The sequence below is a fragment of the Channa argus genome, chromosome 1, assembly GCF_033026475.1.
Source record: "Channa argus isolate prfri chromosome 1, Channa argus male v1.0, whole genome shotgun sequence".
Lineage (NCBI taxonomy): Eukaryota > Metazoa > Chordata > Actinopteri > Anabantiformes > Channidae > Channa > Channa argus.
The window spans coordinates 3,797,935-3,820,990 of record NC_090197.1 but is presented as its reverse complement, the minus strand read 5'-3'; the positions used below and the strand labels follow the sequence as shown (position 1 = coordinate 3,820,990).

The 23,056-nt window shown below is 42.7% G+C and overlaps 1 protein-coding gene across 5 annotated transcripts in view; it reads right to left on the bottom strand.

Moving 5' to 3' along the window:
• Positions 1-23,056, bottom strand: part of LOC137130533 (zinc fingers and homeoboxes protein 2-like) — a 107,919-nt gene that overhangs the window by 56,787 nt on the left and 28,076 nt on the right. For 4 of the 5 annotated variants that reach the window (XM_067510953.1, XM_067510863.1, XM_067511122.1 and 1 more), the window contains one exon: positions 21,136-21,285. The gene's annotated coding sequence lies outside the window, so the exon portion shown is untranslated. Of the gene's footprint in view, positions 1-18,906; positions 18,983-21,135; positions 21,286-23,056 lie in introns of those variants that run through there. The other variant, XM_067511211.1, reaches the window with a different exon arrangement.

The window sequence follows — 23,056 nt, the reverse complement described above, 5'->3', positions numbered from 1 at the left end:
GTAAAGAGAACAAGTGACATCCCATCAGCACCCTTCACAACAACCCCCCCCCCCCCCCAAATCCAACACACACACTCACTGAGAATCTGCAGCCAAGCAGAAAAAATAGTTTGGCTGCACATCCTGTACTGCTTGTTTAAGCTCCACACTGAGAAACACCAAACTCTCTCTCTCTGTGTTTCTTTGTCTCACTGTCTCTTTTTCACTCTATTTTGTTCTCTTTGTCCCTCTTTCTTTCACACACACTTTACTTTCTCTCTCACACACACACACACACACACACACACACAGACACTGCTCTCCATGTGGACAAAGCCTCCATTCAGACGAGGTTTTGGTCAAGCGGCTTGGCCTGCTGGTGAAACCCAACAATGAGGCCGAGGAGCTGATCCAAATCTGACTGTCTGCTCTTCACACTGTTTTTTTTTTTTTTTTACCTGTTTTACAGGATATGTTGCGTTGTTTTAATTTTTTGGATTTAGTGAGGATTAGGTGGCATTTTACTGCTGTTTTGATTAACTTTTGAAACTGGGTTGACTGGTTTTCATGTCTAGCTGTGTGGGCGGTTTTTGGATGCGACGGTCTGTTTTGTTATCATCTGTCCGACTGATTTTCAGGCTGCGATCAGGTCCGACTGACAGGTCAGATGAAGTCAGCCGGTGATTCTGTGTGCGTTCGTTTGTCGACCACTTCTCACTGATTGGGTTTCAGCTTCAACACACGCACCGTTTTTGACAATATGGCCGATTGTTCTAGCTTGTTTCGCTGATCACTCTTTAATGACCTTTGTGGTGATCAGTTTATAGCATCACTGGCTGCACTGTGGCAGTCTGACTTTTTATATTTTTAAAGGTTTTGACCGGATTTTTGTAAAGTTCGAACGTCTTAATGACTTGTTTCTACAGCTTGTTTGGTTTTCAGGCTTCCTGACGGATTTTTCTGACAAACCAGTTTTCAGTTCTGTTTGGTTGAGTCGTTTGATGAATGGCTTCTTTGTTAGACTTTTTTTTTTTTTTTTTTTTGAATTTCCCCTTAATTCAACTATTTTCTTGGTGGTTTGAGTGAGTGGTGAAGGTACATAGCACAGGACTGTCGTACCAAAGAGCCGAGATCCACTCCGCAGCCTCATATGTGCTCATGTTTATGCAAGAAAAGAGCTTTGTTTGTAGTCAGCGTTATGTTATTAAGCTCGACCACAATTTGGTCCGACCTTTAAATAGTGCGAGTACACAAACACAATTATAAAAATCTTCTTTGTGTATTCAGCAAAGCTACAAGATCAGATGTGATCTGACAGAAGAGAAATCTCATCTGTTGGCAGCATCAACACATTTCCTACCAGACATTTTTTGCTAATTGCCAACATACATAACCCATTATTATGTTAATAAAAAACATAATCTAGTTCCAGTTTTGCTCAGAATGATACACAGATGTGGCAGCTCAGTTGTGTACAGATGTTGGGGTTTAGCGTGTTGCTCAATGACACACAATGTGTAAACTGGAAAAGCTGGGAATCAAACCACCAACCCGCCCAATTAGTGGACAGCCTGCTGTCATACGACTTACAGCTTTTCGTGTTTCAAGTCTGTCGAACCAATTTTCCCGTCTTGATTTTCAGAGCGAGTTTAGTCGGTTGACTTATGCTTATGTTGTTTCCAGGTTGGCTGAGTTTTAAGATTGAGATCATGTTTGGTTGAATGTACTTAAATTAAAGATAAAAGTAGTTTATACATTTTAATCATTCGAAACCTCTTTTGGACAGAAGCAGACAAAGGACAGGTTGGTCCAACTTTCTGACTGATTTCGAATTTGACTGGCCCCCATTGGGTTCACACTTAGGTCTGATGAACCCTGTGTTCAGATTTTAATGGGCCAGATTTAGGTTAAGGTGAGTCAATGGATTTGTTTTTGGGATTTCCACAGCAAATGGACACTTGTGCCGTAAAGATTAAAATGATTTTTGTGTTTCAGTGACTCCTTCAATAATATTTAGTTTGAGTGTCACGTCTGACTGACAAACGTACAGTAGACAACTTTGGGTGAGGTGATAGATTTGCAGGGTTCAGTTTGGTGAAGACTTCTTTCCGATTTGCTAAGTGGCTGAATGCGTTTGCTGCCTGTTTCTGTCTGCGTGATGAAAGTTTAGAGAACAATACAGGACGTTTACTGCCAGACTGTGATGCAATCTGTGTGTAAGTATGTTTGTGTAGATACAGCGTCTTAACATGATGCAATTAGGAATTAAATGTGTGAGTGTGTCTATAGAATGTGTCTGTGTATACGTACTGCGTGTGTGTGTGTGTGTGTGTGCACGCGCAGTATGATGCAATGAGCATGCAGAGCAGCTACGCACTTCAATAAACAGATATACTGGCACTGGGGATGTGTGTGTGGGAGAGAGAGTGAGAGAGGGAGTACTGTACTACTGCAAATGTGTGTACTGTTGGTGCGTGAGCGAGTGTGTAAACAAGTGTGAAAGAGAAAGACAGTGTGTGATTTAGTACTATTACACATGCAAAGAGGAAAGAATCTTAGCAGGAGGTGTGTTAGAGCAGCAGGGGAGATGAATGCATGCGTGTGTGTGTGTGTGTCTTTGTGTAGTGAAGACTGAGTTTGATACCATTGTTGTGAGGATATTTTGCCTTCTCTTAACAAACTTTAAAGAGCTGCTTAAGGGTTAAGAATTGGATTTAGGCTTAGAATCAGTTTAGGTTAATGGTTGGGGTTAGTTGTGGGTAAAGGGTTTGGGAATTGAGTACGTCAATGACTGTCCTCACAATTGCACAAGGACAAGAGTGTGTGTGTGTGTGTGTGTGTGTGTGTGTGGTGTATGTGGTAACCAACTGGTGTTCCACATGTGGACATGTCCTACAGAGCCAGAGACTCCAGCAGAGAGACCGACTCTTACAGTGGATCTTTGCCCAGAGTGTGTGTATGTGTGTGTTAGTACAGTAGTGTGTGTGTGTGTGTGAGTTCATAATGCATCTGTGTATGTGAGGCCTTGCCAGTTAGTGGGTGTGTTATGAATGTGTAATGTAAGTATGAGTCAGTTTATTTTTGTATGTGTTTATGAAAGTACTCTGTGTCAGTGCAGTGAATCACAGTACACAGTGTTATACGTTAATTCAGTTCCAGGACCAGGATGCAGTGATCAGACTGTGGACACAGCGAGCTGTGAAGCCAGTTTGAAACCAGGTTTGGTTCCAACAGTCCACGCCCCCATGTGAAGTTAAAGTCCTGCTGTGCTGAGGTTTTGTTTTGCGGGGATCATAATTCGGAGAAGTGTCCACATGGTTCGTCGGTGGAGCCGCGTCGACTGCTCACAAGATGGCGTCTCTGTGCCCCAACAAAGCAACAACAGCGCGACATAACTTCGTGTTCTAAATACTGTCGAAACCAGCAGTGCACTGCGTGGAGGACAGAGACCACAGCCACTCTGAAAATAACCGACTTTTCTAATTTCTAGAAGGAAGTTGACACTTTTTCAGTGGAGCCAGCGACGAGCAGCAGTTAGACAAACACGGGGACTGAAAATCCTGCACATTCAGAAGCCAAACAAGGTGTCACAGTATGGTTTTCCCTGCTTAAAGTCAGAAGGCATCAGGAACGTCAATCAGTGATTCGTGTGGACGAAGACCGTCGCTGTTCGGTCTTGTGTGTGAGGTGTTCAGGAACAGTACAGAGTGTAGGTCATCTGTGTGTCAGAAACACAAAAAGCTTGTGTGTGTGTGAAGCGTCCAATGTTACTACAGTGATACTGTCAATACTGTGTCTGTAACACTACTGACTAATATTTCAAATCAAAATCAGTAAAGTGAGTTAACGGTTGGATCAATTATCAGGAGAGAAATGAATAAAAAGATTCAGTGCAATTTCAACACAGGGTGTCACATACTATCAATACAAGTGTTAATCCACTGAGTCATGAAGTGATTCAGCATCAACACTGTGAGTCAATGCAAATATTCAGCGTCGGTATAGAATTACAGACTGTGGATCTATAGTGAGTCAGTCTATAATTTTGTATTAGAACGGTGTAATATTTCTTTTTCTATAAATGTTGCAATACATCTGCAGTACAAAAACTTCAAACATAAACCAGGTCTATATGTGGTGTAGTATCTGTTGTCAGGTTGCTGCGGTGCCAACCAATACACTGCTTAATATTGGCTGCTTGTAAGGTCGAATATTTACCGAGCGTGTGTCTACACACTGCGAGTGTGCGTGTGTGTGTGTGTGTGTGTCCACAGGCAGGGCAGTGAAGGGGAGCTAATCCACTGAAGTAACAGAGAACAGACAGAGTCAGAGGTCATTATCATTCACACACTGCTGAACACAACACACGCACACAAACGCCTGAATGCTTAATCTGCAACACATCTCACACACACACACACACACACACACACACACACACACACCCTTTGTCTTAATATCTATCCTGCTGCATTTTTTCTTTACTGCTTCTTCCTCTCTCGTTTACACACATACAGTATGAAGGTAGAAAATTAAATACTCATTTGCCAATTCTATTCTTCTAGTGTTTGTGCCCCTCCTGAACGCACCCAACGTACAACCCACCCACAAACACACACAGACAGACAGACAGACACACACACACACACACACACACACACACCAGATGGGTCTTAATCTCCTGTTGCCATAAACAAACACAAAGCGTTGGAAGAAGCAGACAGAGAGACCACTTGTGTGTCGATGTAACTTCTTGTCATCTAACATCCTGTTAATTCCTGCTATGGCATCAAACAAAACTCCTCTGGACACCACTCGTCACCACAGCGACAGCCTGGATTGGAATCCTCGCCAAGTTAGCATCTGTTTCACTTGCATCTGCAACGCCATAGTTTGCCTCCCTTGCTTCCTAACGTGGGCTTCGTCTAAAGCAGAACACATCAATTAGCTTTTGTAAATGAACGTTTTGAAACTGTTTTATAGGACTTTTGCACCAACTACAGCTCCACTTATGGCAAAGATACTCGACTGCAACTCAGTTGCTCATCTTTCCCTCTATTGGACGTCAAAAACAGTTCGATGACGCTTTGACAGAGCCGGTGTTTCCGCCTCAGCGAACCTTCCTGTTCTTCGGATGCATTATTCCAAGATTTTTAATGAAAGCACATTGAAATTAAACAGGGCTGCATCTAACAGCTATTATGATTATCGAATAATACGTTGAGTGCTGTTGTAAAAGTCCCGGAACCCTCAAATTTAGTTTGATATATGACCTACTATGAATTTAATCGAATCAACTTATTGACTAACCTCGATCAGTTAGCTGAATCTTACGTGTTAGGATTTAACTACATTTTATTTCCATTTTTATGTCAACTACAGAAATGTTTACTGCCATTTTGGATGCTTGACATTCTTCACATGGGATTGATCAGCTATCAGAAATGATCAGAATTATTATCGGACAACAAGAAAGCTGACATGAAACATTTTGGCTGTTACTACCTGCAGATGAGCCTATGTTGCACCCTGGTCCACGTCCAGCAGGTGGTGGCTGGAGCAAATGACCTTTTCTCTAAGTTTTGCTTTCTAATCGAAACACAACTAGCGCATGCACAAAGCATAATGTGAATGTGAAATGATGCTCAACACACATGTATGTACAATATCCTGACAAACATTAGACGACAAAAGCCAAAGATCAGCTTGGATCATTTTCTGTACGATAGCAAATGTAGGATCCCATCGCAATAAGAACATTTCAATGTTGGCGTTTTCTCAAACCAGCAGCACAAAGCATGAAGATATCAAGTCCACTTGCTATTTCTGGAGAGTTTATCAAACTCCCAGTGAGAACCATGGAAGTTAAAGCAACTTCAATTGCACGTTTATTTATGACAACGAGTGTCCTGCAGCACGTGGGCTGCCTACTGACCAACGGCCGACTTTACGGTTACAGGAGTATCCGATAAATCACTGCTAACCTACTTGCTCCGCTCCACTACCAAAAGGGTAAAAGTGAACCCACCGACCCAGGAGGAGATGCTTGGAAGATATCAAAGTTTTCTGTACATGCACCACTGCTCTGCTCTAACTCTTCATGCCCCCCAGGGAAGAATTACTTGGAAAGAATCAAGATGTTGTTACAGAGAAAACAGGCTCTGGCCTCTCAGAGAAGATTAACAAGTGTAATGCTGTGCAGATGTAGGCTCAGTACAACTCCCACTCTCTGCTGGCTGCACGGCTGCTGTGATGAGGCAGGAGAGTGTGGAAACATGAATGGAACATATATACAAACCCTACATGACGTAATTTACACATCAGACCGGCTTTCACAGTTTGGAGGTATTTCAGGACCTGCCATTAACGGTTTTGTTGAATCTGCTATTTCTAACTTCTGCTAGTGATTTACTATATTCTCCAGAATCCTGTTCTTCAACCCCGAAGAACAGTACATGAACATGTTGTCTTCATTTAAGGGAAATGTTTCTCGCCACTGCAAATGTAATTTCAAAACACTTTGAGGACTTTCAAAGTAAGAAATGCGGAGGCACGATCGTTGAATGAAAAATTGCTGAAGCCATGCTTTTGTGTACTTTTGGTTTGCAGCTTTTGGCCCTGGTCTGGGAAAGACCCATTAGCTGCAATTAAGGGAAATCTCAATATTCCAGAACAACATAATGCTGTAGACAACAATAGTCTTCCACTCTCCTGCCATGTGGTCTCTTTGCTGCTTCAATGTGACTTTGCCCTTCCGTACAAAGCGAGCTCCGTAAAATAAATAAAAAAATTACTCTTTGCAGTTTGCTGAGCAACAATTGGACTGGTTTGCAAAGAGCCCTGACCTCAACCCAGTCTAACGCCAACTGTGAGCCAGATTTTATTGCCCAACATCAGCGTTAGACTTCCCTAATGCTTTTGTGTCTGAACGGGAGCAAATCCCTGCAGCCAGGTTCAACATGTGGTGGAAAGGCTCAGTCCAAGAGCCTTGAGGCTGACAGCACCACATTAATGACCATGGCTCTGGGGTGAGATGTTCACCTATTGCCGGTCATATGGTAATAAAGATCGGGCAGCCATGCACTTTTGGCCATGCAGAGTATAATTTCACCCAGCTATTAAGGGCAAAGCAGCATAACTTTGGGCTCTGTGATAGGAAGTTTTTAAGTCTGAGAAAGTTGTTTTATAGCCTCCTTATATTATCGTCTCAGCTCGTTTTTTTAGATCACCCATCTGTACCTCGGCCTGTCCATCCTTTTCCTACGAACGAGACACCGGCAAAACCTTTAGGGAATTTCTTAAGATTTGACACAAGAATCCACCTGGATTAACTGATTAGATTCAATATGACATCATGGCTGTCATATGTTCACCCAACTTTCCTGGAACCACGCAGAGGAAATCTCATTACATCTGGCACGAAAATCACTTCTACTGATGGATAAACTGATTAGATTCTAAGTCTATATTTGCATGCATGTCTGACCAGGGGGGCGGCGAAAAAACGTGATCATTTTCTCCTTAATACTAGAATTCAGGGAAAAACTAGGCTTCTTACAAAGACTTGATTGACTCAAATGTGGGAGAACACTGATAAGCCAAAACATTATGACAACCCCTGTCTAATATGATGCTGGGTCCTTACAAGTCACGACTAGAGCTACAACACTCGCTCCTCTCTTACATCCACAACATCCCACTGTTTCCGTGCTGAACCTCGATGTACATTGCACTTAAAAATTCAGTGGTTATTCACTTGACCTGTTAGTGGTTTTAATGTTTTGGATTTTGGTTGCGACCAAAAAACACATACCCAGCGCTACGCATGAAATATGTTTGGCCACACCAAAAATAAATATATGTCAAAGTGCTGAAAGGTCCCTGAAGCTCGCTGCCAAATGTTGTGTAATAGTGTTAAGGGTGGATGTTGCCTTCAGGCATCCACACAGATACTCGGTTCAGGTCCGATTGTTTCTGTTGTTTTGACCCTTGAGGAAGATTTTTGTGGAAACAAACCCCGCAGTACTAATACAAAATAGAATCCCACAAATCAGGCTCACAAGGTGGAAATGAACAAGGGTTTTATTGTACAGATGGAGCAACGTTCCAAGTCGCATTTCTCCGTGCTGCTTTCACATTGTTTCGTACTCCAAGGGGGGAAAAAAAATGCAGAACGCAGGGAGATCAAGTCAATCGAGACAAGCTCCAATCTCCAATCAAAAGGATTACACAACAGGAAACGCAGGAAAACTGCTCGCAAAAAAATGGAGCAATCTGTGTAACTAAGGAAAGCACCAACCTACCAACCACAGACCAAACTAAATCTACACAAGACAAATCGACAAATGCAATGTTGCACCGACACAAGGCAGATTTTATGTGCTCCACTGCAGTTTCTGTCTGTTTCTCTCAGTTACACCACCTCAGTCACTGGGGGATTGTTGGAAAATCCTGCAGTACAAATGGATTGCTGGAGAACTCTTTTTAAATCAGTCTCTCTGCTCCTCCCATCCCATTTCTCCCAGCTCTCCATCCCTCCTCAACATCTTTGGCCATTTTACGCCCCTCAGTCCCTGTCTCCTGTCTCTCAGCAGGACATCTCCGATGTCAAATAGCCAAATTTAACTATAGAGAGACTTTCCTTGGGCTGAAGTCCACAGAGGCAGAGTTCTCCACAGACAACATGTCAACAAATACCAGTGTAACGTGTGGATAAATGTCATTTTGCAGCATTTGTCACACGGCAGCAGAGAGACACACTATACATTTTGTGCAAAAACGTCTTGGTAACCTGAGCCAACACAAAACACAAGTTTTAAATGATAACTGTGTTTATCAAATCAGCAAAGGTTAAAAATGACTTCATTGAAAGTTCAGGTCTGAACGTTAACTAGGCCAGTCCAAGATTTCCACTGACGCTTGGGACCAACGTCGTGCTACATGACCCAGCTTCGATTCTCAGACTGATGAACGGATGTTCACCTTCAGCATTCGCATCCTGACACCATCACACCACAACCACCAGGCTCGAGCTGAATGTAATACATGTTGGTTTAACATCAGATGTAACAAACGCTTTGAGTTTGGACTCATCACTCCAAAGAATAATCTTCAGAAAACTTCATATAAATGAGTTGTGGCAGAATTCACGCAGGCCTTAACGTTCTTCTGGGTTAGCAGCGTTTTCACCTCGCCACTCAGCCATCGATGACATTTTACCCCATATTTTTCAGATAGTGGAGCCATGAAAAAGTACCTATTCAGGTGAGAGAGGCCTGCAGTTCAGTGGACTGACTTTGGAAGGTCGGCCACTTTTGGGAAGCTTCACCATTGTCTTCTCTATTTGTAGATAGTGCAGAGACTGTGTCCAACGCTTCCCAGATCGATGTATTTCACTTTTCACGTTGTGTAATAACTTGACTTTTTTTGCTTCAATAAATACAAACATAATTTAAAATACAAATTCTGGGTTTGCTCACGGTGCCTTTGTTACATCTAAGATTGTGTTTAAAGCTCTGATTGAATTTAGCACAAGATACAAACAAATAGAAGAAAAATCAGGAGCGGGATGATTTTTTTTCTTTCTTTGCACAATTTTATTAAGATTAGATGCCACAATTTCTCAATTTGCTTTGCAAAAAGTCAAAGACCCATTATAGCAATGAATAATTTAGACTGGAAACAGAATCAATGGAAAACAGTAAAGTAGCAATGCACACACTGAGTTGGCAGTTTACCCCCAGTTTATTAAAGTCAATGGGTTGGAGAGTAGCTGTTTAACTGTGGCGACAGACTATTTTCTCCACCGCATTTACATCATAAAGTTGAAGCTAAACACCTGAAAACCCAACTGAGCATAATCACCTTCCCGGAGGAGGATTTCCTCTAGGACTGGACCGACATCATAAACTCCTGTACAGATCCACCAGTTTTTAAGACGACATCCTGTGTTTTGACAATGGCAGCGATCGTGCGACTGAAGGCCACAGTGTATGTTCACATAATTTCCATCAGAACAAGGAGCCTCGCATCGTGCTACCTGTCTGTATGCCCAGAAATACATAAATGGCATAATAATGTTTCCATTCCAGCCATTTCCTGAAGTTGTTTTGAGAGTTGTGAAACCATAAGTGTGCAGAATAAGGAATAAGGGCACCAGGAAATTAAATATTTGGGGACAAAAAGCCCATCTGTATTCAGTAAAGCGGACAGGAAGCAGATTGTGCCTCTAACTCTGTTGTGGACTCATCAAAAGGACATAAACAGAAGCTTTCAATAACACGGTCAAAACAATAAGACCTCCAATGAGGACGTGCAAGAGACTATTAATCATAAATGCTTGAATGTAGACGCAGCATGTGTTAAAAGCACCTGTAGGCGTCCTGTAAGTGCTGCCCTGCAGCTCCGGCCGCTCTCGGAAAAAGCAGGAGTGGTGCAGCTCGATCTGCAGTGAAAATGCAGGTTGGGGAATCCTCCATAATGTTTGCCGATTTTACCGACTTGGCTGACGGCTGTGTTTTCTTATCCTCTAACAGAGAGGGTGATTTGACTGATGCTTGTAACAGATTGCATCACAGCAGGAGACGAACTAAAACGGTTTACGCACCGCGGCTCTCCCTAAACTGTCTAACAGTGGCAGCGCTCCACCTTGTAAATTTGGAATAGTAATTTTAGAAATTTCCCAGCAGTCTATCTCCAATTGGCCTTCGCTGGGAGTACTGTTTGATATCAGTGAAGTATCACAGCGTACCACCTCTGAACAGCAGAAATGTGATCTCAGCTCTGTGAAACTAACACTCTCACTCCATTTTTCAGGAAAACACCTGAGAAACATTAAAATATGTTTTTGTTCATAACCCAGTTCACACTCCAAGGAGTTTTATTCCTGCCAGTAAATGTTAACATACGAAGATACGTTGCAGTGTTAAGTTATTATTAAATGTGTGACGCGTGACCCACACTGAAGCCAGTGACGGGAAAGTGTTTGTGGAGACACGAAAACGAGCCTGAATATCATGAAAGGTGACGAATGCTTTTCAGCATAAAGTCAGGTCATCACATCTATTTTTTATTAATGTACACAATCACTCTTTGTATCAACCCTTTTGACAAAATCTTCCTAATAAATATCTGATTATCACAGTCAGGCCTCCACTGTGTATTGCAATGCACATGTACTTGTCTTACGAGAAAACACTACGACGTCTTTTGTGGCAGGATGTTTTGGCATGTCACACCCCCTCTCCAGGCATCTTCCCTCGGTTCCTGTCTACTGTCTAATCAGGCCTACAAATTCCCAAAACAATCCCCTAGTACTACGTTTGCCTCAGAATCCGCCTGAAAGACACTGGGCATAGAAGGACACACGTGTAATTAACACTGAAGCAGCAGAGGCAGCACATTCTGACCTTTAGTCTCTAGAGTAGCTGAGGTTCCAAAATCCTACATTTTCCATAAAGTGCGTAACAGCGTCTTTGTCACTTCCCTTTCTGGTCCAAATGTGGAGGCTGAATTCAAACCTAACTTCTCCTGACTCATCCAAGTCATAACACAACTGTGGTCTTACACTAAAGGACTTCTAGACTTCTTCTGGACTTTTCTCCTGCCACTTAATTAAACACATCTTGCCAGAACCGGGTTGGACCCCCTTTTGCATCCAGAGGTGCTTTAATTTATCGTGGCAAAGATTCAACAAGGTGCAGGAAACGTTCCTTAGACGTTTGGAGACATGGTGTCACAGCACAAACTGAGTCTTCTACTGTTGAATCTGGTCAACCAGCAGGTTGAATACTGAGACCGGCCCATCTGGCTCCAGCAACCCTGCAACGTTCAAAGTCACTTAAATCCTCATTCTTCCCCATTGTGATGGTCTGACTCAGCAGATTATCTTGATCATGCCAACATGTCATGTGATTGGCTCATTACACTGTAAAATATTTAATGAGCAGTTTAAATACAACAAGTCAAAGCCCTAAAAGTCTACGTTTACGTGTTCTGACACACTCAGATCTTCATTAACAGCTGCTTGTCGTCCACTATCGTCTTGATTCAGATTTGTTAGTTTAATGAACTTCTAAATCTATGTCAGGTTGCTTTAAATAATCTGCTGTGTAAATCTCAGTTTCGGTTGATCGACTTGATCTAACGTGTTCATTCTGGGCAGTTCTGTGAAATGAAGCACCCACTAAATGGCCCCAGTGTATTTGAAGAGTTAACTTGTCAAACATGGAAACAGTCCTGCAGCTAACGCAATAAGCTGGTCCTATTAGGACACGTACTACAGTCGGTGCCTGTGAAGCTTCTCCCAGTGAGGGGGAGGGACGGCATTCAACACTGAACTTTGACAGGGTTTTTGTTTTCCAACAATAAACAGTCAGAATGTCATTTATCAGAAATTAAAGGGGCCGCAAGTTTCCACAGTTAATCTTTTATTTAAACTACAAAAATAGAACAACATTTCTATAACAGTAATTCTCAAACAATTCATGTTGGGAAATCTAGCAACACGCTGTATTTGTTATTTAAATTCAACTTCACTTAATGTGTTGAGTGAACTCTCAGGAATGCATTGATTTAACACCTTATTTTAAGTCAATTCCACCAAATTTCTGAATGAGAATGTTACATTTACAGTTCCCCTTTAGCAACGTATACATATTTTTTTAGGATATTCTTCCCATAGAAAGAAACATAATAAACCAAACACACAGCCTTCAAAACTTCAGCTTTACACAGCCACTGACCAACTTGTGTCTTGTATTTCTGAGAATTATCTGCCAATTTCAACCCATTTTAAAACTACATCTCATCCTCAGGCTGCTACACTTTCTGACAAATACATCTACACACCTGAGTACTGTTGATAATTAGTAGAAGGGCTAAATGTGGGTCATTGGGTGCCTTCTTCTGCTGCAATTAGCTTGTTTCCCTTCTCCATTTTGAACACAGCAAGCACATTTTCTTTAACTGTAATTGGATTAGTTACCTTTAAAATCTCCATTTCTGCTTTTACTTTAGCTGTTAAAAACATGTAAAATCTGCACCTTTCGAACCCCCCGCCCCCTCCCCCCTAAAGAAAATCAATTTGAGAATTTTTTATTTCATTTTTTTATTTTTGAGGAGTATCTCTTGAGTGGCACTTAACAAAATTGAACAAATGTGTTGGTGGATGAATGGTTGGATGGGTGGGTGGGTGATTCAGGGGGGAGCTGTGAGGCGGTTCTACCTTCCAGACTAAAACAGCCTAACATTCATTACTCTGAAAAACACTTGACTTCATTGTGGCGTCAATTATGTGGCGCTGGATAAACTCCAGTGTTACGGAGCTGCTGTCGCTGGACGAACGTGGAGCTGATGCTCAAAATCCGAAACTGTCAAGGGGACATGTCTTTCACTACGGGTTACATACTGAGCTCCCTATTGTCTGTGGCTGGGGGGGGGGGGGGGGGGGTCTACAAGCCTGGAGACACCCATGATGACTGCCTTTAAACCCTCAAACCTTAAAAATCATTAGATTTTTAAGCCAAGAGTTTAAATATATCACAAACCTAAAATTCAAAGAAAATCAGCACAAGAAAGTGTAACACGAAGGACTTTACTGTTAATATCACATGAGGGAGGCTACAGACTTCTCACTGCTCCACACTGATCCGACTTGACAAGCTTGAAATAAATCAACATTTGCCCATAAACTGCATGATGTAGCCACATCCAGGCTCCAGCATATTTTATGCACAAGCTGCAAATGAGAAAACTGCATGTAGCGCTTTCATGCTTTGCTGAGATTTCGCTCAATTCCGAAGCAGCCATTGGCTCCAGGTGTGTTCATTTGCCAGACACGATGTTGTTTTGATTAGCGTCAGCCCGGTATCACCTGTATCTAACCTCCACTTCACAGAAACGCCAGCTATTTTGCAGCTTTCTGCCACTGACTCAAACAAAACACTTGCATGCAGTTCTTTAAAATGTGCAGCTGACTGGGACATTATCATACCAGTTAATGGACTAATCCGAGTCTTTATCAACCCATAATTATGGCTCAGTAGGCCGTCTTCTACCTACCCAAAGGTTCAGTGGGTCAATCTATTGTGCACTGGCCATTGTTGTTGTGGTTAATCCATACTGTTAAGTTCAGGTGCAAAAATCCTGGTCGCTTAAACATGCAAAATGTGGGTTATGCATGCACACCGACAAATGAAGCTTTGGCGAAAAGTCACGTGACCAGTAATAAGGTCTTCCCACGCTCCTTGAGCCAATCGGTTTGCACCACCTTATTCTGAGAGACGATCCAAGCATGTCAGCTCTACCAGCAATTGGACCAGCAATTGGACTTCAGGTTTTCTAATCTCAAACCTTTACTAGAGCTCATGTTCAGAAAAACCGTATGTGTTGCTGTGGTTTTTCAGAACTACAGTAGATGATTTACTGTATTTCCTGTATTAATTATGCAAATACAAAGCTAACTAACTGTAAATTCCCTCTGATGCACAGATGAAGCAAATTATGACTTTTGACAGATTCATTATTATTATTCCTCAAAATTGTGTTTATATTAAAGTAAATCTGAAATATGTAACAGCTTAACATGCGGTGAATACAGCAAAATGATGTGTTGGCACAACATTTATGGGGTTCAGGTTTTAATACAACGAGTGAGTTTTAATACATGTAAAAAAAACTGCTTTTCAGATACATGTGATGTTGTTGCATCGGTTTTAATCATATTTGCATCTTTTACTGTTGATATGCTGAGGCACCATTTGTATAGCAACAATGACCCTGTGAAGGGAGTTCATCTTTAACAAGTGTTAAAATTTAATTGCAAAAATAGTCAATAATTACTGCAATGCAGAGTCAAAATTGGAACTTTAAAAAAAGTTTAATTACTGTTCTCGGGTGTGAACAGATAGGCACTTTGAATGTGGTGAAAACAGCTCTGGTTGTATTAATTTGCGTGTGTCGTTTTTTTCTTGAAATTCGACTTTTTAAAATTACAACAGCGAGAGGTTCAGATCTCACAGACTTTAGGTGACAGATTTCTCAACTCACAACACCCACACAGCACTGTATAGCAGAGGGAAGGGAACAAAAACCAACCTAAATGTTACAAACCCAACACCCAGGACCTCAGAGGAAGGGCTGAAATCACACGCCACCACAAAGCAAAACCTGATTCACCAAACAAGTAAAACGTCTCCTGCTTACAAGCAGCGACCACGCTGGCTCTGGCGCAGGTGTGTTGGTGGACAACGCAACAGGAAAAAAAAGCAAAGAAACGACATGTTGTGGTGGTGAAGTTCAGCAGCAGCAGCAGCAGCAGCAGCAGCAGCGGCAGAAGCAGCAGCTGCAGCAGCGAGGCAACACTTTCATACTACAGCTCAGCAAGAGAGGCGAGCGGCAATCTGCCCGGCCACACCGACTGCCCACACACACCTCCTCCACAGGTGTGTGTGTGCGCGAGTGTGGATTTTCAGGGTGACTCATTCTCTCCCACGTAGTCGATACCTCCACCAGCGGTTGTGGAGATCCCATCAGCCCTCACCGAGTACCTGCTCAGCTCCTCGTACTCCCACTGCTGGTTTAGATCCCCGCTCGCTTCCACTGCTACGCCGCCGCCACCGCTCTGGTTTTAAGAATACAGCAGCAGTAGCATTTGGAGGTAACAGATGGCGATTTTATCAACAACAGTACGATCAGAGGGTGACACACAACATTAGGGCATCACATTAATCGTGCAGCCTTTGTTTTCCACAATTAATAACGAGACATTCTAGGCACATTCAAACATTTAGATCTGCTGGAAACTAAATGTTGATGTGATGTGCAGTTAAATATTTTCATTCTTCGCATAATTAAGACTAATAATCTCATTCACAATAGGGACTGAAGTAACTGCAAGGCCTAACCGTGCAGCCATACATGCGGTGATGTATCACCGTGGTGATAAAGCCACATTATCTGCAAAAAGTAGCTTTCCAGGAAAACGGCCTTATCGCCTCTGCATGCCCATTCTTTTCTTTCTCCTTTTTTTTTTTTCAATGATAAAGTCGGATTTTAATCAAGTTCCAAAGGCCTGAGGGTCGCGAAACTCACTCGGCATGAAAGCCAGTGGAGGAATTCTCCATGGAAGTAAGAGCAGGAGGGGGAAAGAAAATAACACCAAACAATCAGGTGCAGAGCAGTTTGTGCAGCCCAAGCAATGTGCCATTTGGTGGATGCTTTCACTCGAGATGCCGACCGTACTGTAGCACCTCTGATGCAAATATTTTTAGCAGAGATGACCCATGTGCAAACTGCACCCATCACCCTGGCAGTGTTAGCATGGCGCTCCACCCCTTGAGCTTCACAGGGCCCATTCAATAAAGCAGAAGGGCCGTGAAAATAAACCTTCCCAAGCACCCAGTGGGGCTGGCACCGGCCTGCAGGCTGGCTGGAGCCCAGGAAAACACTGAAAAAGCTGACTGGACAGCAGCCAAACGCTGGTAGATTTTGGCTTTGGTTGGTCAGGTTTTCTGCACTAGTGAGCCCTTAGACTGGTGACTATGATTTGGTGCTTGGTGCTGCAAAAGAAAAATCTCATACCAGCAGAAGCAGTATGGAATACAGCATGTTCTCGACACTGCCGAGTTTTCCAAACCACTTGTGTGTTTACCAGCAAGCCGCAGATATGAAAAGAATTTCTAAAAGCATATGAAGTGTAAACTAACTGGCCGGTTCTCTGGAAAAACCCTCCTCCCTACTAGAAACTGCATATGCCAAATTGTTCACAGTGTAAATATAATAAGGCTGCACTGACATAACAAACCTTAAAGCTGAATCATAATTTCTTTAGTCGGACGTGATGTTTGTGAAATGTGAACTATGTGCAATAGTCAAATTAGTTTCCTTAAAAAAAACCCCAAAAAAAACAAAAACTGAAGTGACACTGAGTTTCTTCGCATGGCAGCCACCACCATCAGTGTGTGTGTGTGTGTGTGTGTGTGTGTGTGTGTGTGTGTGTGTGTGTGTGTTAACCCTACAAGTGGCCGATTACCATTTTAGCTGAGGCTCCAAAAACACCACATCCTACATTTTCCATAAAGTGCGTAACAGCGTCTTTGTCACTTCCCTTTCTGGTCCAAATGTGGAGGCTCAATTCAAACCTAACTTCTCCTGACTCATCCAAGTCATAACACAACTGTGGTCTTACACTAAAGGACTTCTAGACTTCTTCTGGACTTTTCTCCTGCCACTTAATTAAACACATCTTGCCAGAACCGGGTTGGACCCCCTTTTGCATCCAGAGGTGCTTTAATTTATCGTGGCAAAGATTCAACAAGGTGCAGGAAACGTTCCTTAGACGTTTGGAGACATGGTGTCACAGCACAAACTGAGTCTTCTACTGTTGAATCTGGTCAACCAGCAGGTTGAATACTGAGACCGGCCCATCTGGCTCCAGCAACCCTGCAACGTTCAAAGTCACTTAAATCCTCATTCTTCCCCATTGTGATGCTCTGACTCAGCAGATTATCTTGATCATGCCAACATGTCATGTGATTGGCTCATTACACTGTAAAATATTTAATGAGCAGTTTAAATACAAAAACAAGTCAAAGCCCTAAAAGTTTACGTTGGACTGTTCTATCGTCTTGATTCAGATTTGTTAGTTTAATGAACGAGGGAGCCACCACCATCGGTGGGTGTGTGAATGGGCGAATGAGAAGCAATATTGCAAAGAGCTTTGCATAAAAGTGCTGCACGAGTGCAATTTATATCCATTGGGCCGTTATTAGTTCTTTTTCAAATATGGTTCAGTAGCCAGCCTTGCACCTCGTAGACGACTCAGTGGGTTCATAAAATGCAGTGGGTGGATGAAAATTATTGTTCTGGGTTTAGGTTAAAATACTACAAACCTTTACTGTTTTTAAATGATTGACAAGCAGTTGTAGTTCTTTGATTTGGTTTTTAAATCCAACTTTGACTCATGAAAAGCTGCTCAACTTCGCAACCACTGACCAGGCTCACTGTTAGTTATGCTCAGTTTCTCATGGTCTTTGGTTTATTGGTTGTTTGTCTGGGATTAGTTTCCTGCTTTTGTTCTGGGCCGTAGATGAAAATCAGCCAATTTAAATGATTTTAAAATCACTGCTGCTTCCGTCATTTTTACTACCAATACTGGATGTTGCTTCATTGTCAGACAGCCGTGAGGTGGAAGGTTACGTACTGAACCATAATGATGGGTTGATAACAATCACATAGATTGTTTGGAGGCAGTTTATTGGCAAATCAACACATGACTGATGCACAGACACCTCAGAGGCAGATTATGCTGCAGCAGTGTTTCAGAAGATGTTGCCACTTTCTTTTCTCACCAACTCCAGGTTTGTTGTTGGGAGCCACTGGAACTGTGGTGAATCCGAGCTACACACTTCGCACGACGTGTTTTAAGCTTAAAACGCAGATTCTCGGTGGGCTGCTCCTTTAAGATGGAGCCACACCACCGTCTGGATTGCTGCTGGGCAGAGTTTGTATCAATGTAGCGGCCTTTTTCCCCCCCAGCTACCTTTCTGTTTCTCTGCTGTTTGTGAGACTTTTATCCATAGAACAAATATTCCGCACAGGACCTCCATGATGGCTCCAGATGTGGTTACCAAAACTTTTTAACACAAACTGCAGAGCCTCTACTCAAACAAGCTTTGTTGAAAAGTTTCCCAAATCTGTGCTGTCCCAAATTACACAACCTTCGAACATAGCAGCAGCCTCTGTGGCAGCCTGGACTACAAAGCCGGTCTGGTTTAGTGCCGCGGGGGCACCGGAGGCTGTAGACGCTGCCATGTTTAAACTGTTACTGCATGAACCTGCTGAACCGAGCATGTTGGATCCAGCTGAGGACGGATCGACACCAAAGCAGCAATTTCCAAAGCAGCACACACACACACACATTCCTACCTGATTCAAAAACCAGCTCCTCTTTCTCTCATCCATCCTGTCTCTGACTGTATTTACAGTTTGAAGAACGTGTCTCTTCCATTAGTCCTGTTGGATCAAATTGAGTCATTTGATACTTTGCTCTCAAATATGATTTCCCCCTCTTTCCTCCCGTTCGCCTCGGCTTCCTCAAACCAGCTCTCACTCACTCCATCTGCACTTTGCAACTCTACAAAGGCCAATCTGCCGAAAACTGTACTTCTGTTTTTAAGTTTGGAAATGAAATGTCACATCTTTTTTAAAATGTCCCTCTGACTTTTTCTGGAGCCACTTTCTGTGCAAAAAAGGTGTCTTGGCCTTCTCCCAGCCCTCGCTGCAATCCCTGTCCATCACTCCACTTCCTCTCTGCACCTTTGCACCGTCACGAGCATTTACAGCACAAGTCTACAAACTGAACCTCCCGTTCCACGTTGTGACGGCTTTTAGTCATGTAAATGACAAAATCTGTGAAAAGCAGCCTGGTTTTAATTTAACACGAGAAAAAAAAAAAAAAAAGTTTGGAAACTGTACACAAGGAAAAATTAAACAAACAACTTTGCTTTAGTAAGTCGAAGGAGAAAAAAGGTAAAAAATAAGCTACACAGACGGGTTTAAGGGGAAGTAAAAGCCTCATATGGTCTTGAATTGTGCAAAAACTGTGCTGTTTTTTTATTCTCCCCTGGAGTCCTGGTGGATCGAAGGACACCGAAGGGACAAAAGATTCCAAAGATGTGAGGCTGGATTTGATTTCACTTTCACATTTTCTCTTCCTGATGGGCGAGAAGTCACTGTTCCCTGCTCCAGTGTACAATTTCGTAAAAACACAGCAAACATTTGTGGAATGTCAATCGTAGAAGACGAGACGATCTGCTCAGTTTCAACGCTTTACTTCCACACACACACACACACACACACACACACACACACACACTCGTGACTTTTTGTAAATATGCATGCATGTGAATATTTCCTCCTCCTCCTCCTCCTCAGTCTCCTCTGAGGATCCGGGGTTCTATTTCTCCTGCTGGATTTTCTGCCCAGAGGCGTCTGATCAGAACCTCCTGACTGACTCATCGCTGCCGACTGGGCCTCTCAGTAAATCTCAGCGTACTACATTCACGTACAGCTGTTTGCACCTGGTGGCAGGAGATACGCTACAAGCTGATCGTAAAAAGCCAACTTTTAACTGTTTTGTCGTGCGTGCAAACTAACGTGAACACGCCGACAGAAAAGCCGACAATCTCCAACATTTTAGGGATTAAAAATTATAAGAGTGACTGGTTACATTTTGACACGTTACGTCAATCCCCCCGTGTGCTGATCCAGGCAGCTGAGGTCAAACTTGTTGTTTTGACGTGATGTCCATAGATAATTCATGCAGGAGCAGGACTGCAGGTTAATTTCTGACATTTTGGGTCACAAATGTGTAAACGTTGCAACACTCTGCAAGTTTTGCTTTATTTGATTTTTTTTGGACCAAAACTCCTTTTTACCGTCACCTCATAGCTGAATGTTCTAAGATTGTGTTACAAAACCTTACGACCGCGACCCACACGGGATGTTTGGTATAGATAACAAAATTACAGGAGCCCCCACTCGGCTGTGCACACATTTACAGATTCCTAACAAAAAAGTCAAGAAAAGCAGGACTGAGCTCCTCGTTTCATCCGCCGAACTCTCACCAAACGCCTCAACCTGCAACAGCTCGACAATGCCGACAAAACACATAAGTCACGTCTCCCCCTGCTCCCACCGCACACACACACCCCGCGATCCTGGATTCCGCCAAGCCGCCATTAAACAAACAGATACCGAGAACTGGTGGAAAACACTGAATGCCAAAATGGCATCTTCTTGTTTTTCAACCAAAGTTCAGCCGCCTCTAAAAAAACGTCACCTCTGAGTGCGCCAATATGCAGCTTCGAGACATTTTGTTTTCCTGCTGGTTAAGGCAGAGTGCATCAAGGTCCAGACTTAAAATGTTTTATGGATACAGTTGTGGACATTACAATGAAGCCTTTTCCCCCCCTTTCTATCTAGAGGCCGTCATATAATGTCTGCATTTTCATTTAAACAAATAAAACGAGAACCTGAACCCAACTGATCAGATTCAGAGGACGATGTGCAGGTGTGTCAGAATAAAACATCTGTGCTTTCACAGAATCTACAGCCAAGAAAACTTTACGACAAACATGACAATGTAACACTCACTGCACTTCCTCAGAAGGGAGGGGCTTCCGTAGAGGGGTGGGGCTCGTCCTCAGGCTGCACCTCCTCCACAAATCACCGTCCGTCCTCCTCAGTACCTCTCTTCTAGATGATCCTGTGGCCGGCGGCACTCTGACTAATCTCCTGTGGGATCTGAAAGGAGAGAGGGACGTGAATTGTGTGAGAAAACAGGCAAATCACAACACAAATCAAATTTACTGTACGTGTGCGTAGGTGTGGCCGTGTGTGTGTGTGCAGATGCAGACAGAAGTGTTGATGACGAGGTGTGTGACGACGGAGGTGTTAGTGGTGCGTGTGTGTGACTGTGTGATGTGAGCGTGCGTAAATGAAACAGCAGTTTGAACCCAGTATGGGCCTTACCAAAAAAAAAAAAAAAAAAAAAGAAAAAAAAAAGAAAAGAAAAAATAAAAAGACCCACCACTACAACTTGGCCCAAAAAAGGAGGCAGTGGTTACCGTGGCAACATGTGCCAACATGGAGAAGGGAGTGACAAAATGAGAGAGAGATGGAAAAACAAAGAGCAAAGACAGACATCATGAGCGCAACAAATGATCAGCAGCAGAATATCTTTGCACTAGCGTCAGCAAATTGTTCCTTCGATGCCCAACACTTGAACTTCTGTCGGGTTTTACCTGTTTGCAGGTTTTCATTTTTCACCTGAAAGTGACTCCAGATGCGGGCAAACTTTATTCTTTAATTTAACGGTTGCTTCCATAATTACTCCTCACGTGCTACTGTCCTCCTGCAGTTTATCAGTATGGGAAAATTTGAGCCATTAAAGAAAAACTGGAGACCAAATGACAAAATCCAATTCAGTGTTACGCATCCAGATACAGGCCGTATGAACCTGCCTGGATGCTGTACATTCTGTGTTTGCAGGCCCACGGATGATGCATAAAATGAAGGAAGTAATGAATGAATGAACGGTAAAATACCGCTACAGCTCGTCTGGACTTTCCAAACCATGTCAGAGTCTCAGCTTACGAGCATCTACAACATGGATGGAATTAAGAGTTTTTCATAAAAAAAGAAAAAACAAAACCCCTGTGATTTGTACGTGATGCGGAAACATGTACCAACAAAAGGCGGCTTCAGTTTGATTTTAGTATCTGATGCTGATCAGGTTTCTTCACTCGAAACCGTCTTCGTCTTAAAGGCCGTCTCCTGCTGAAATGAACAACTTTCAGCTAACAGCTACCTACTTCCTGCCATCTCAGTCTGCAACCAAATACTTCTGAGATGCTTCGCCTCCAAAAATACTTTGGATGTACTTTTAACTGCGTTTTAACACATAGTCCATCTCCTCTGGTATAAATCAGTGGAGTGGTTTGTAAGCTCGGTCTGTTTTCTCCTTGCTTTAGATTCACTCCCTCGCTTGGAGCTTGTGTTGTCCAAAAAAAAAAAAAAAAAAAAAGAAATATGTTTGCAAAAGTCCTTTTCCACTGACCGTCCAAGGGAAAAATAATCATTGGGCCGGTGTGCGTCACATAATGGTTGTGTTATTTTAAGGACACATACTGCAGAGTAACTCTACTGCAAAGCTACTCAGCGTGAAAATGAACTACTTCTTTCCTAGTAAACAACGTACTGCTTTTAAATCCATATGCATGCACAGCGCAAAGGACAGACATACACATGGGACAAAGACAAAGGGATGAGAAGGAACGAGAAGAAAACAATTTGTGGAAGGTTATTTGAACACCTGGGAAATGTGTGTCAGACCTGTTCAATCATCAAAGCCAATCATCATGCAACACTGACTGCTTGAAATGTGATTAATTGCTCATACAACACAGTGTGTTTCTGTACACATGTTCGTGTGTGTGTGTGTGTGTGTGTGTGTGATGAATCACGTGCTGTCCTCAGGACTGAGTGTGTGTTTGTGCTTTGACACCTTTGTATT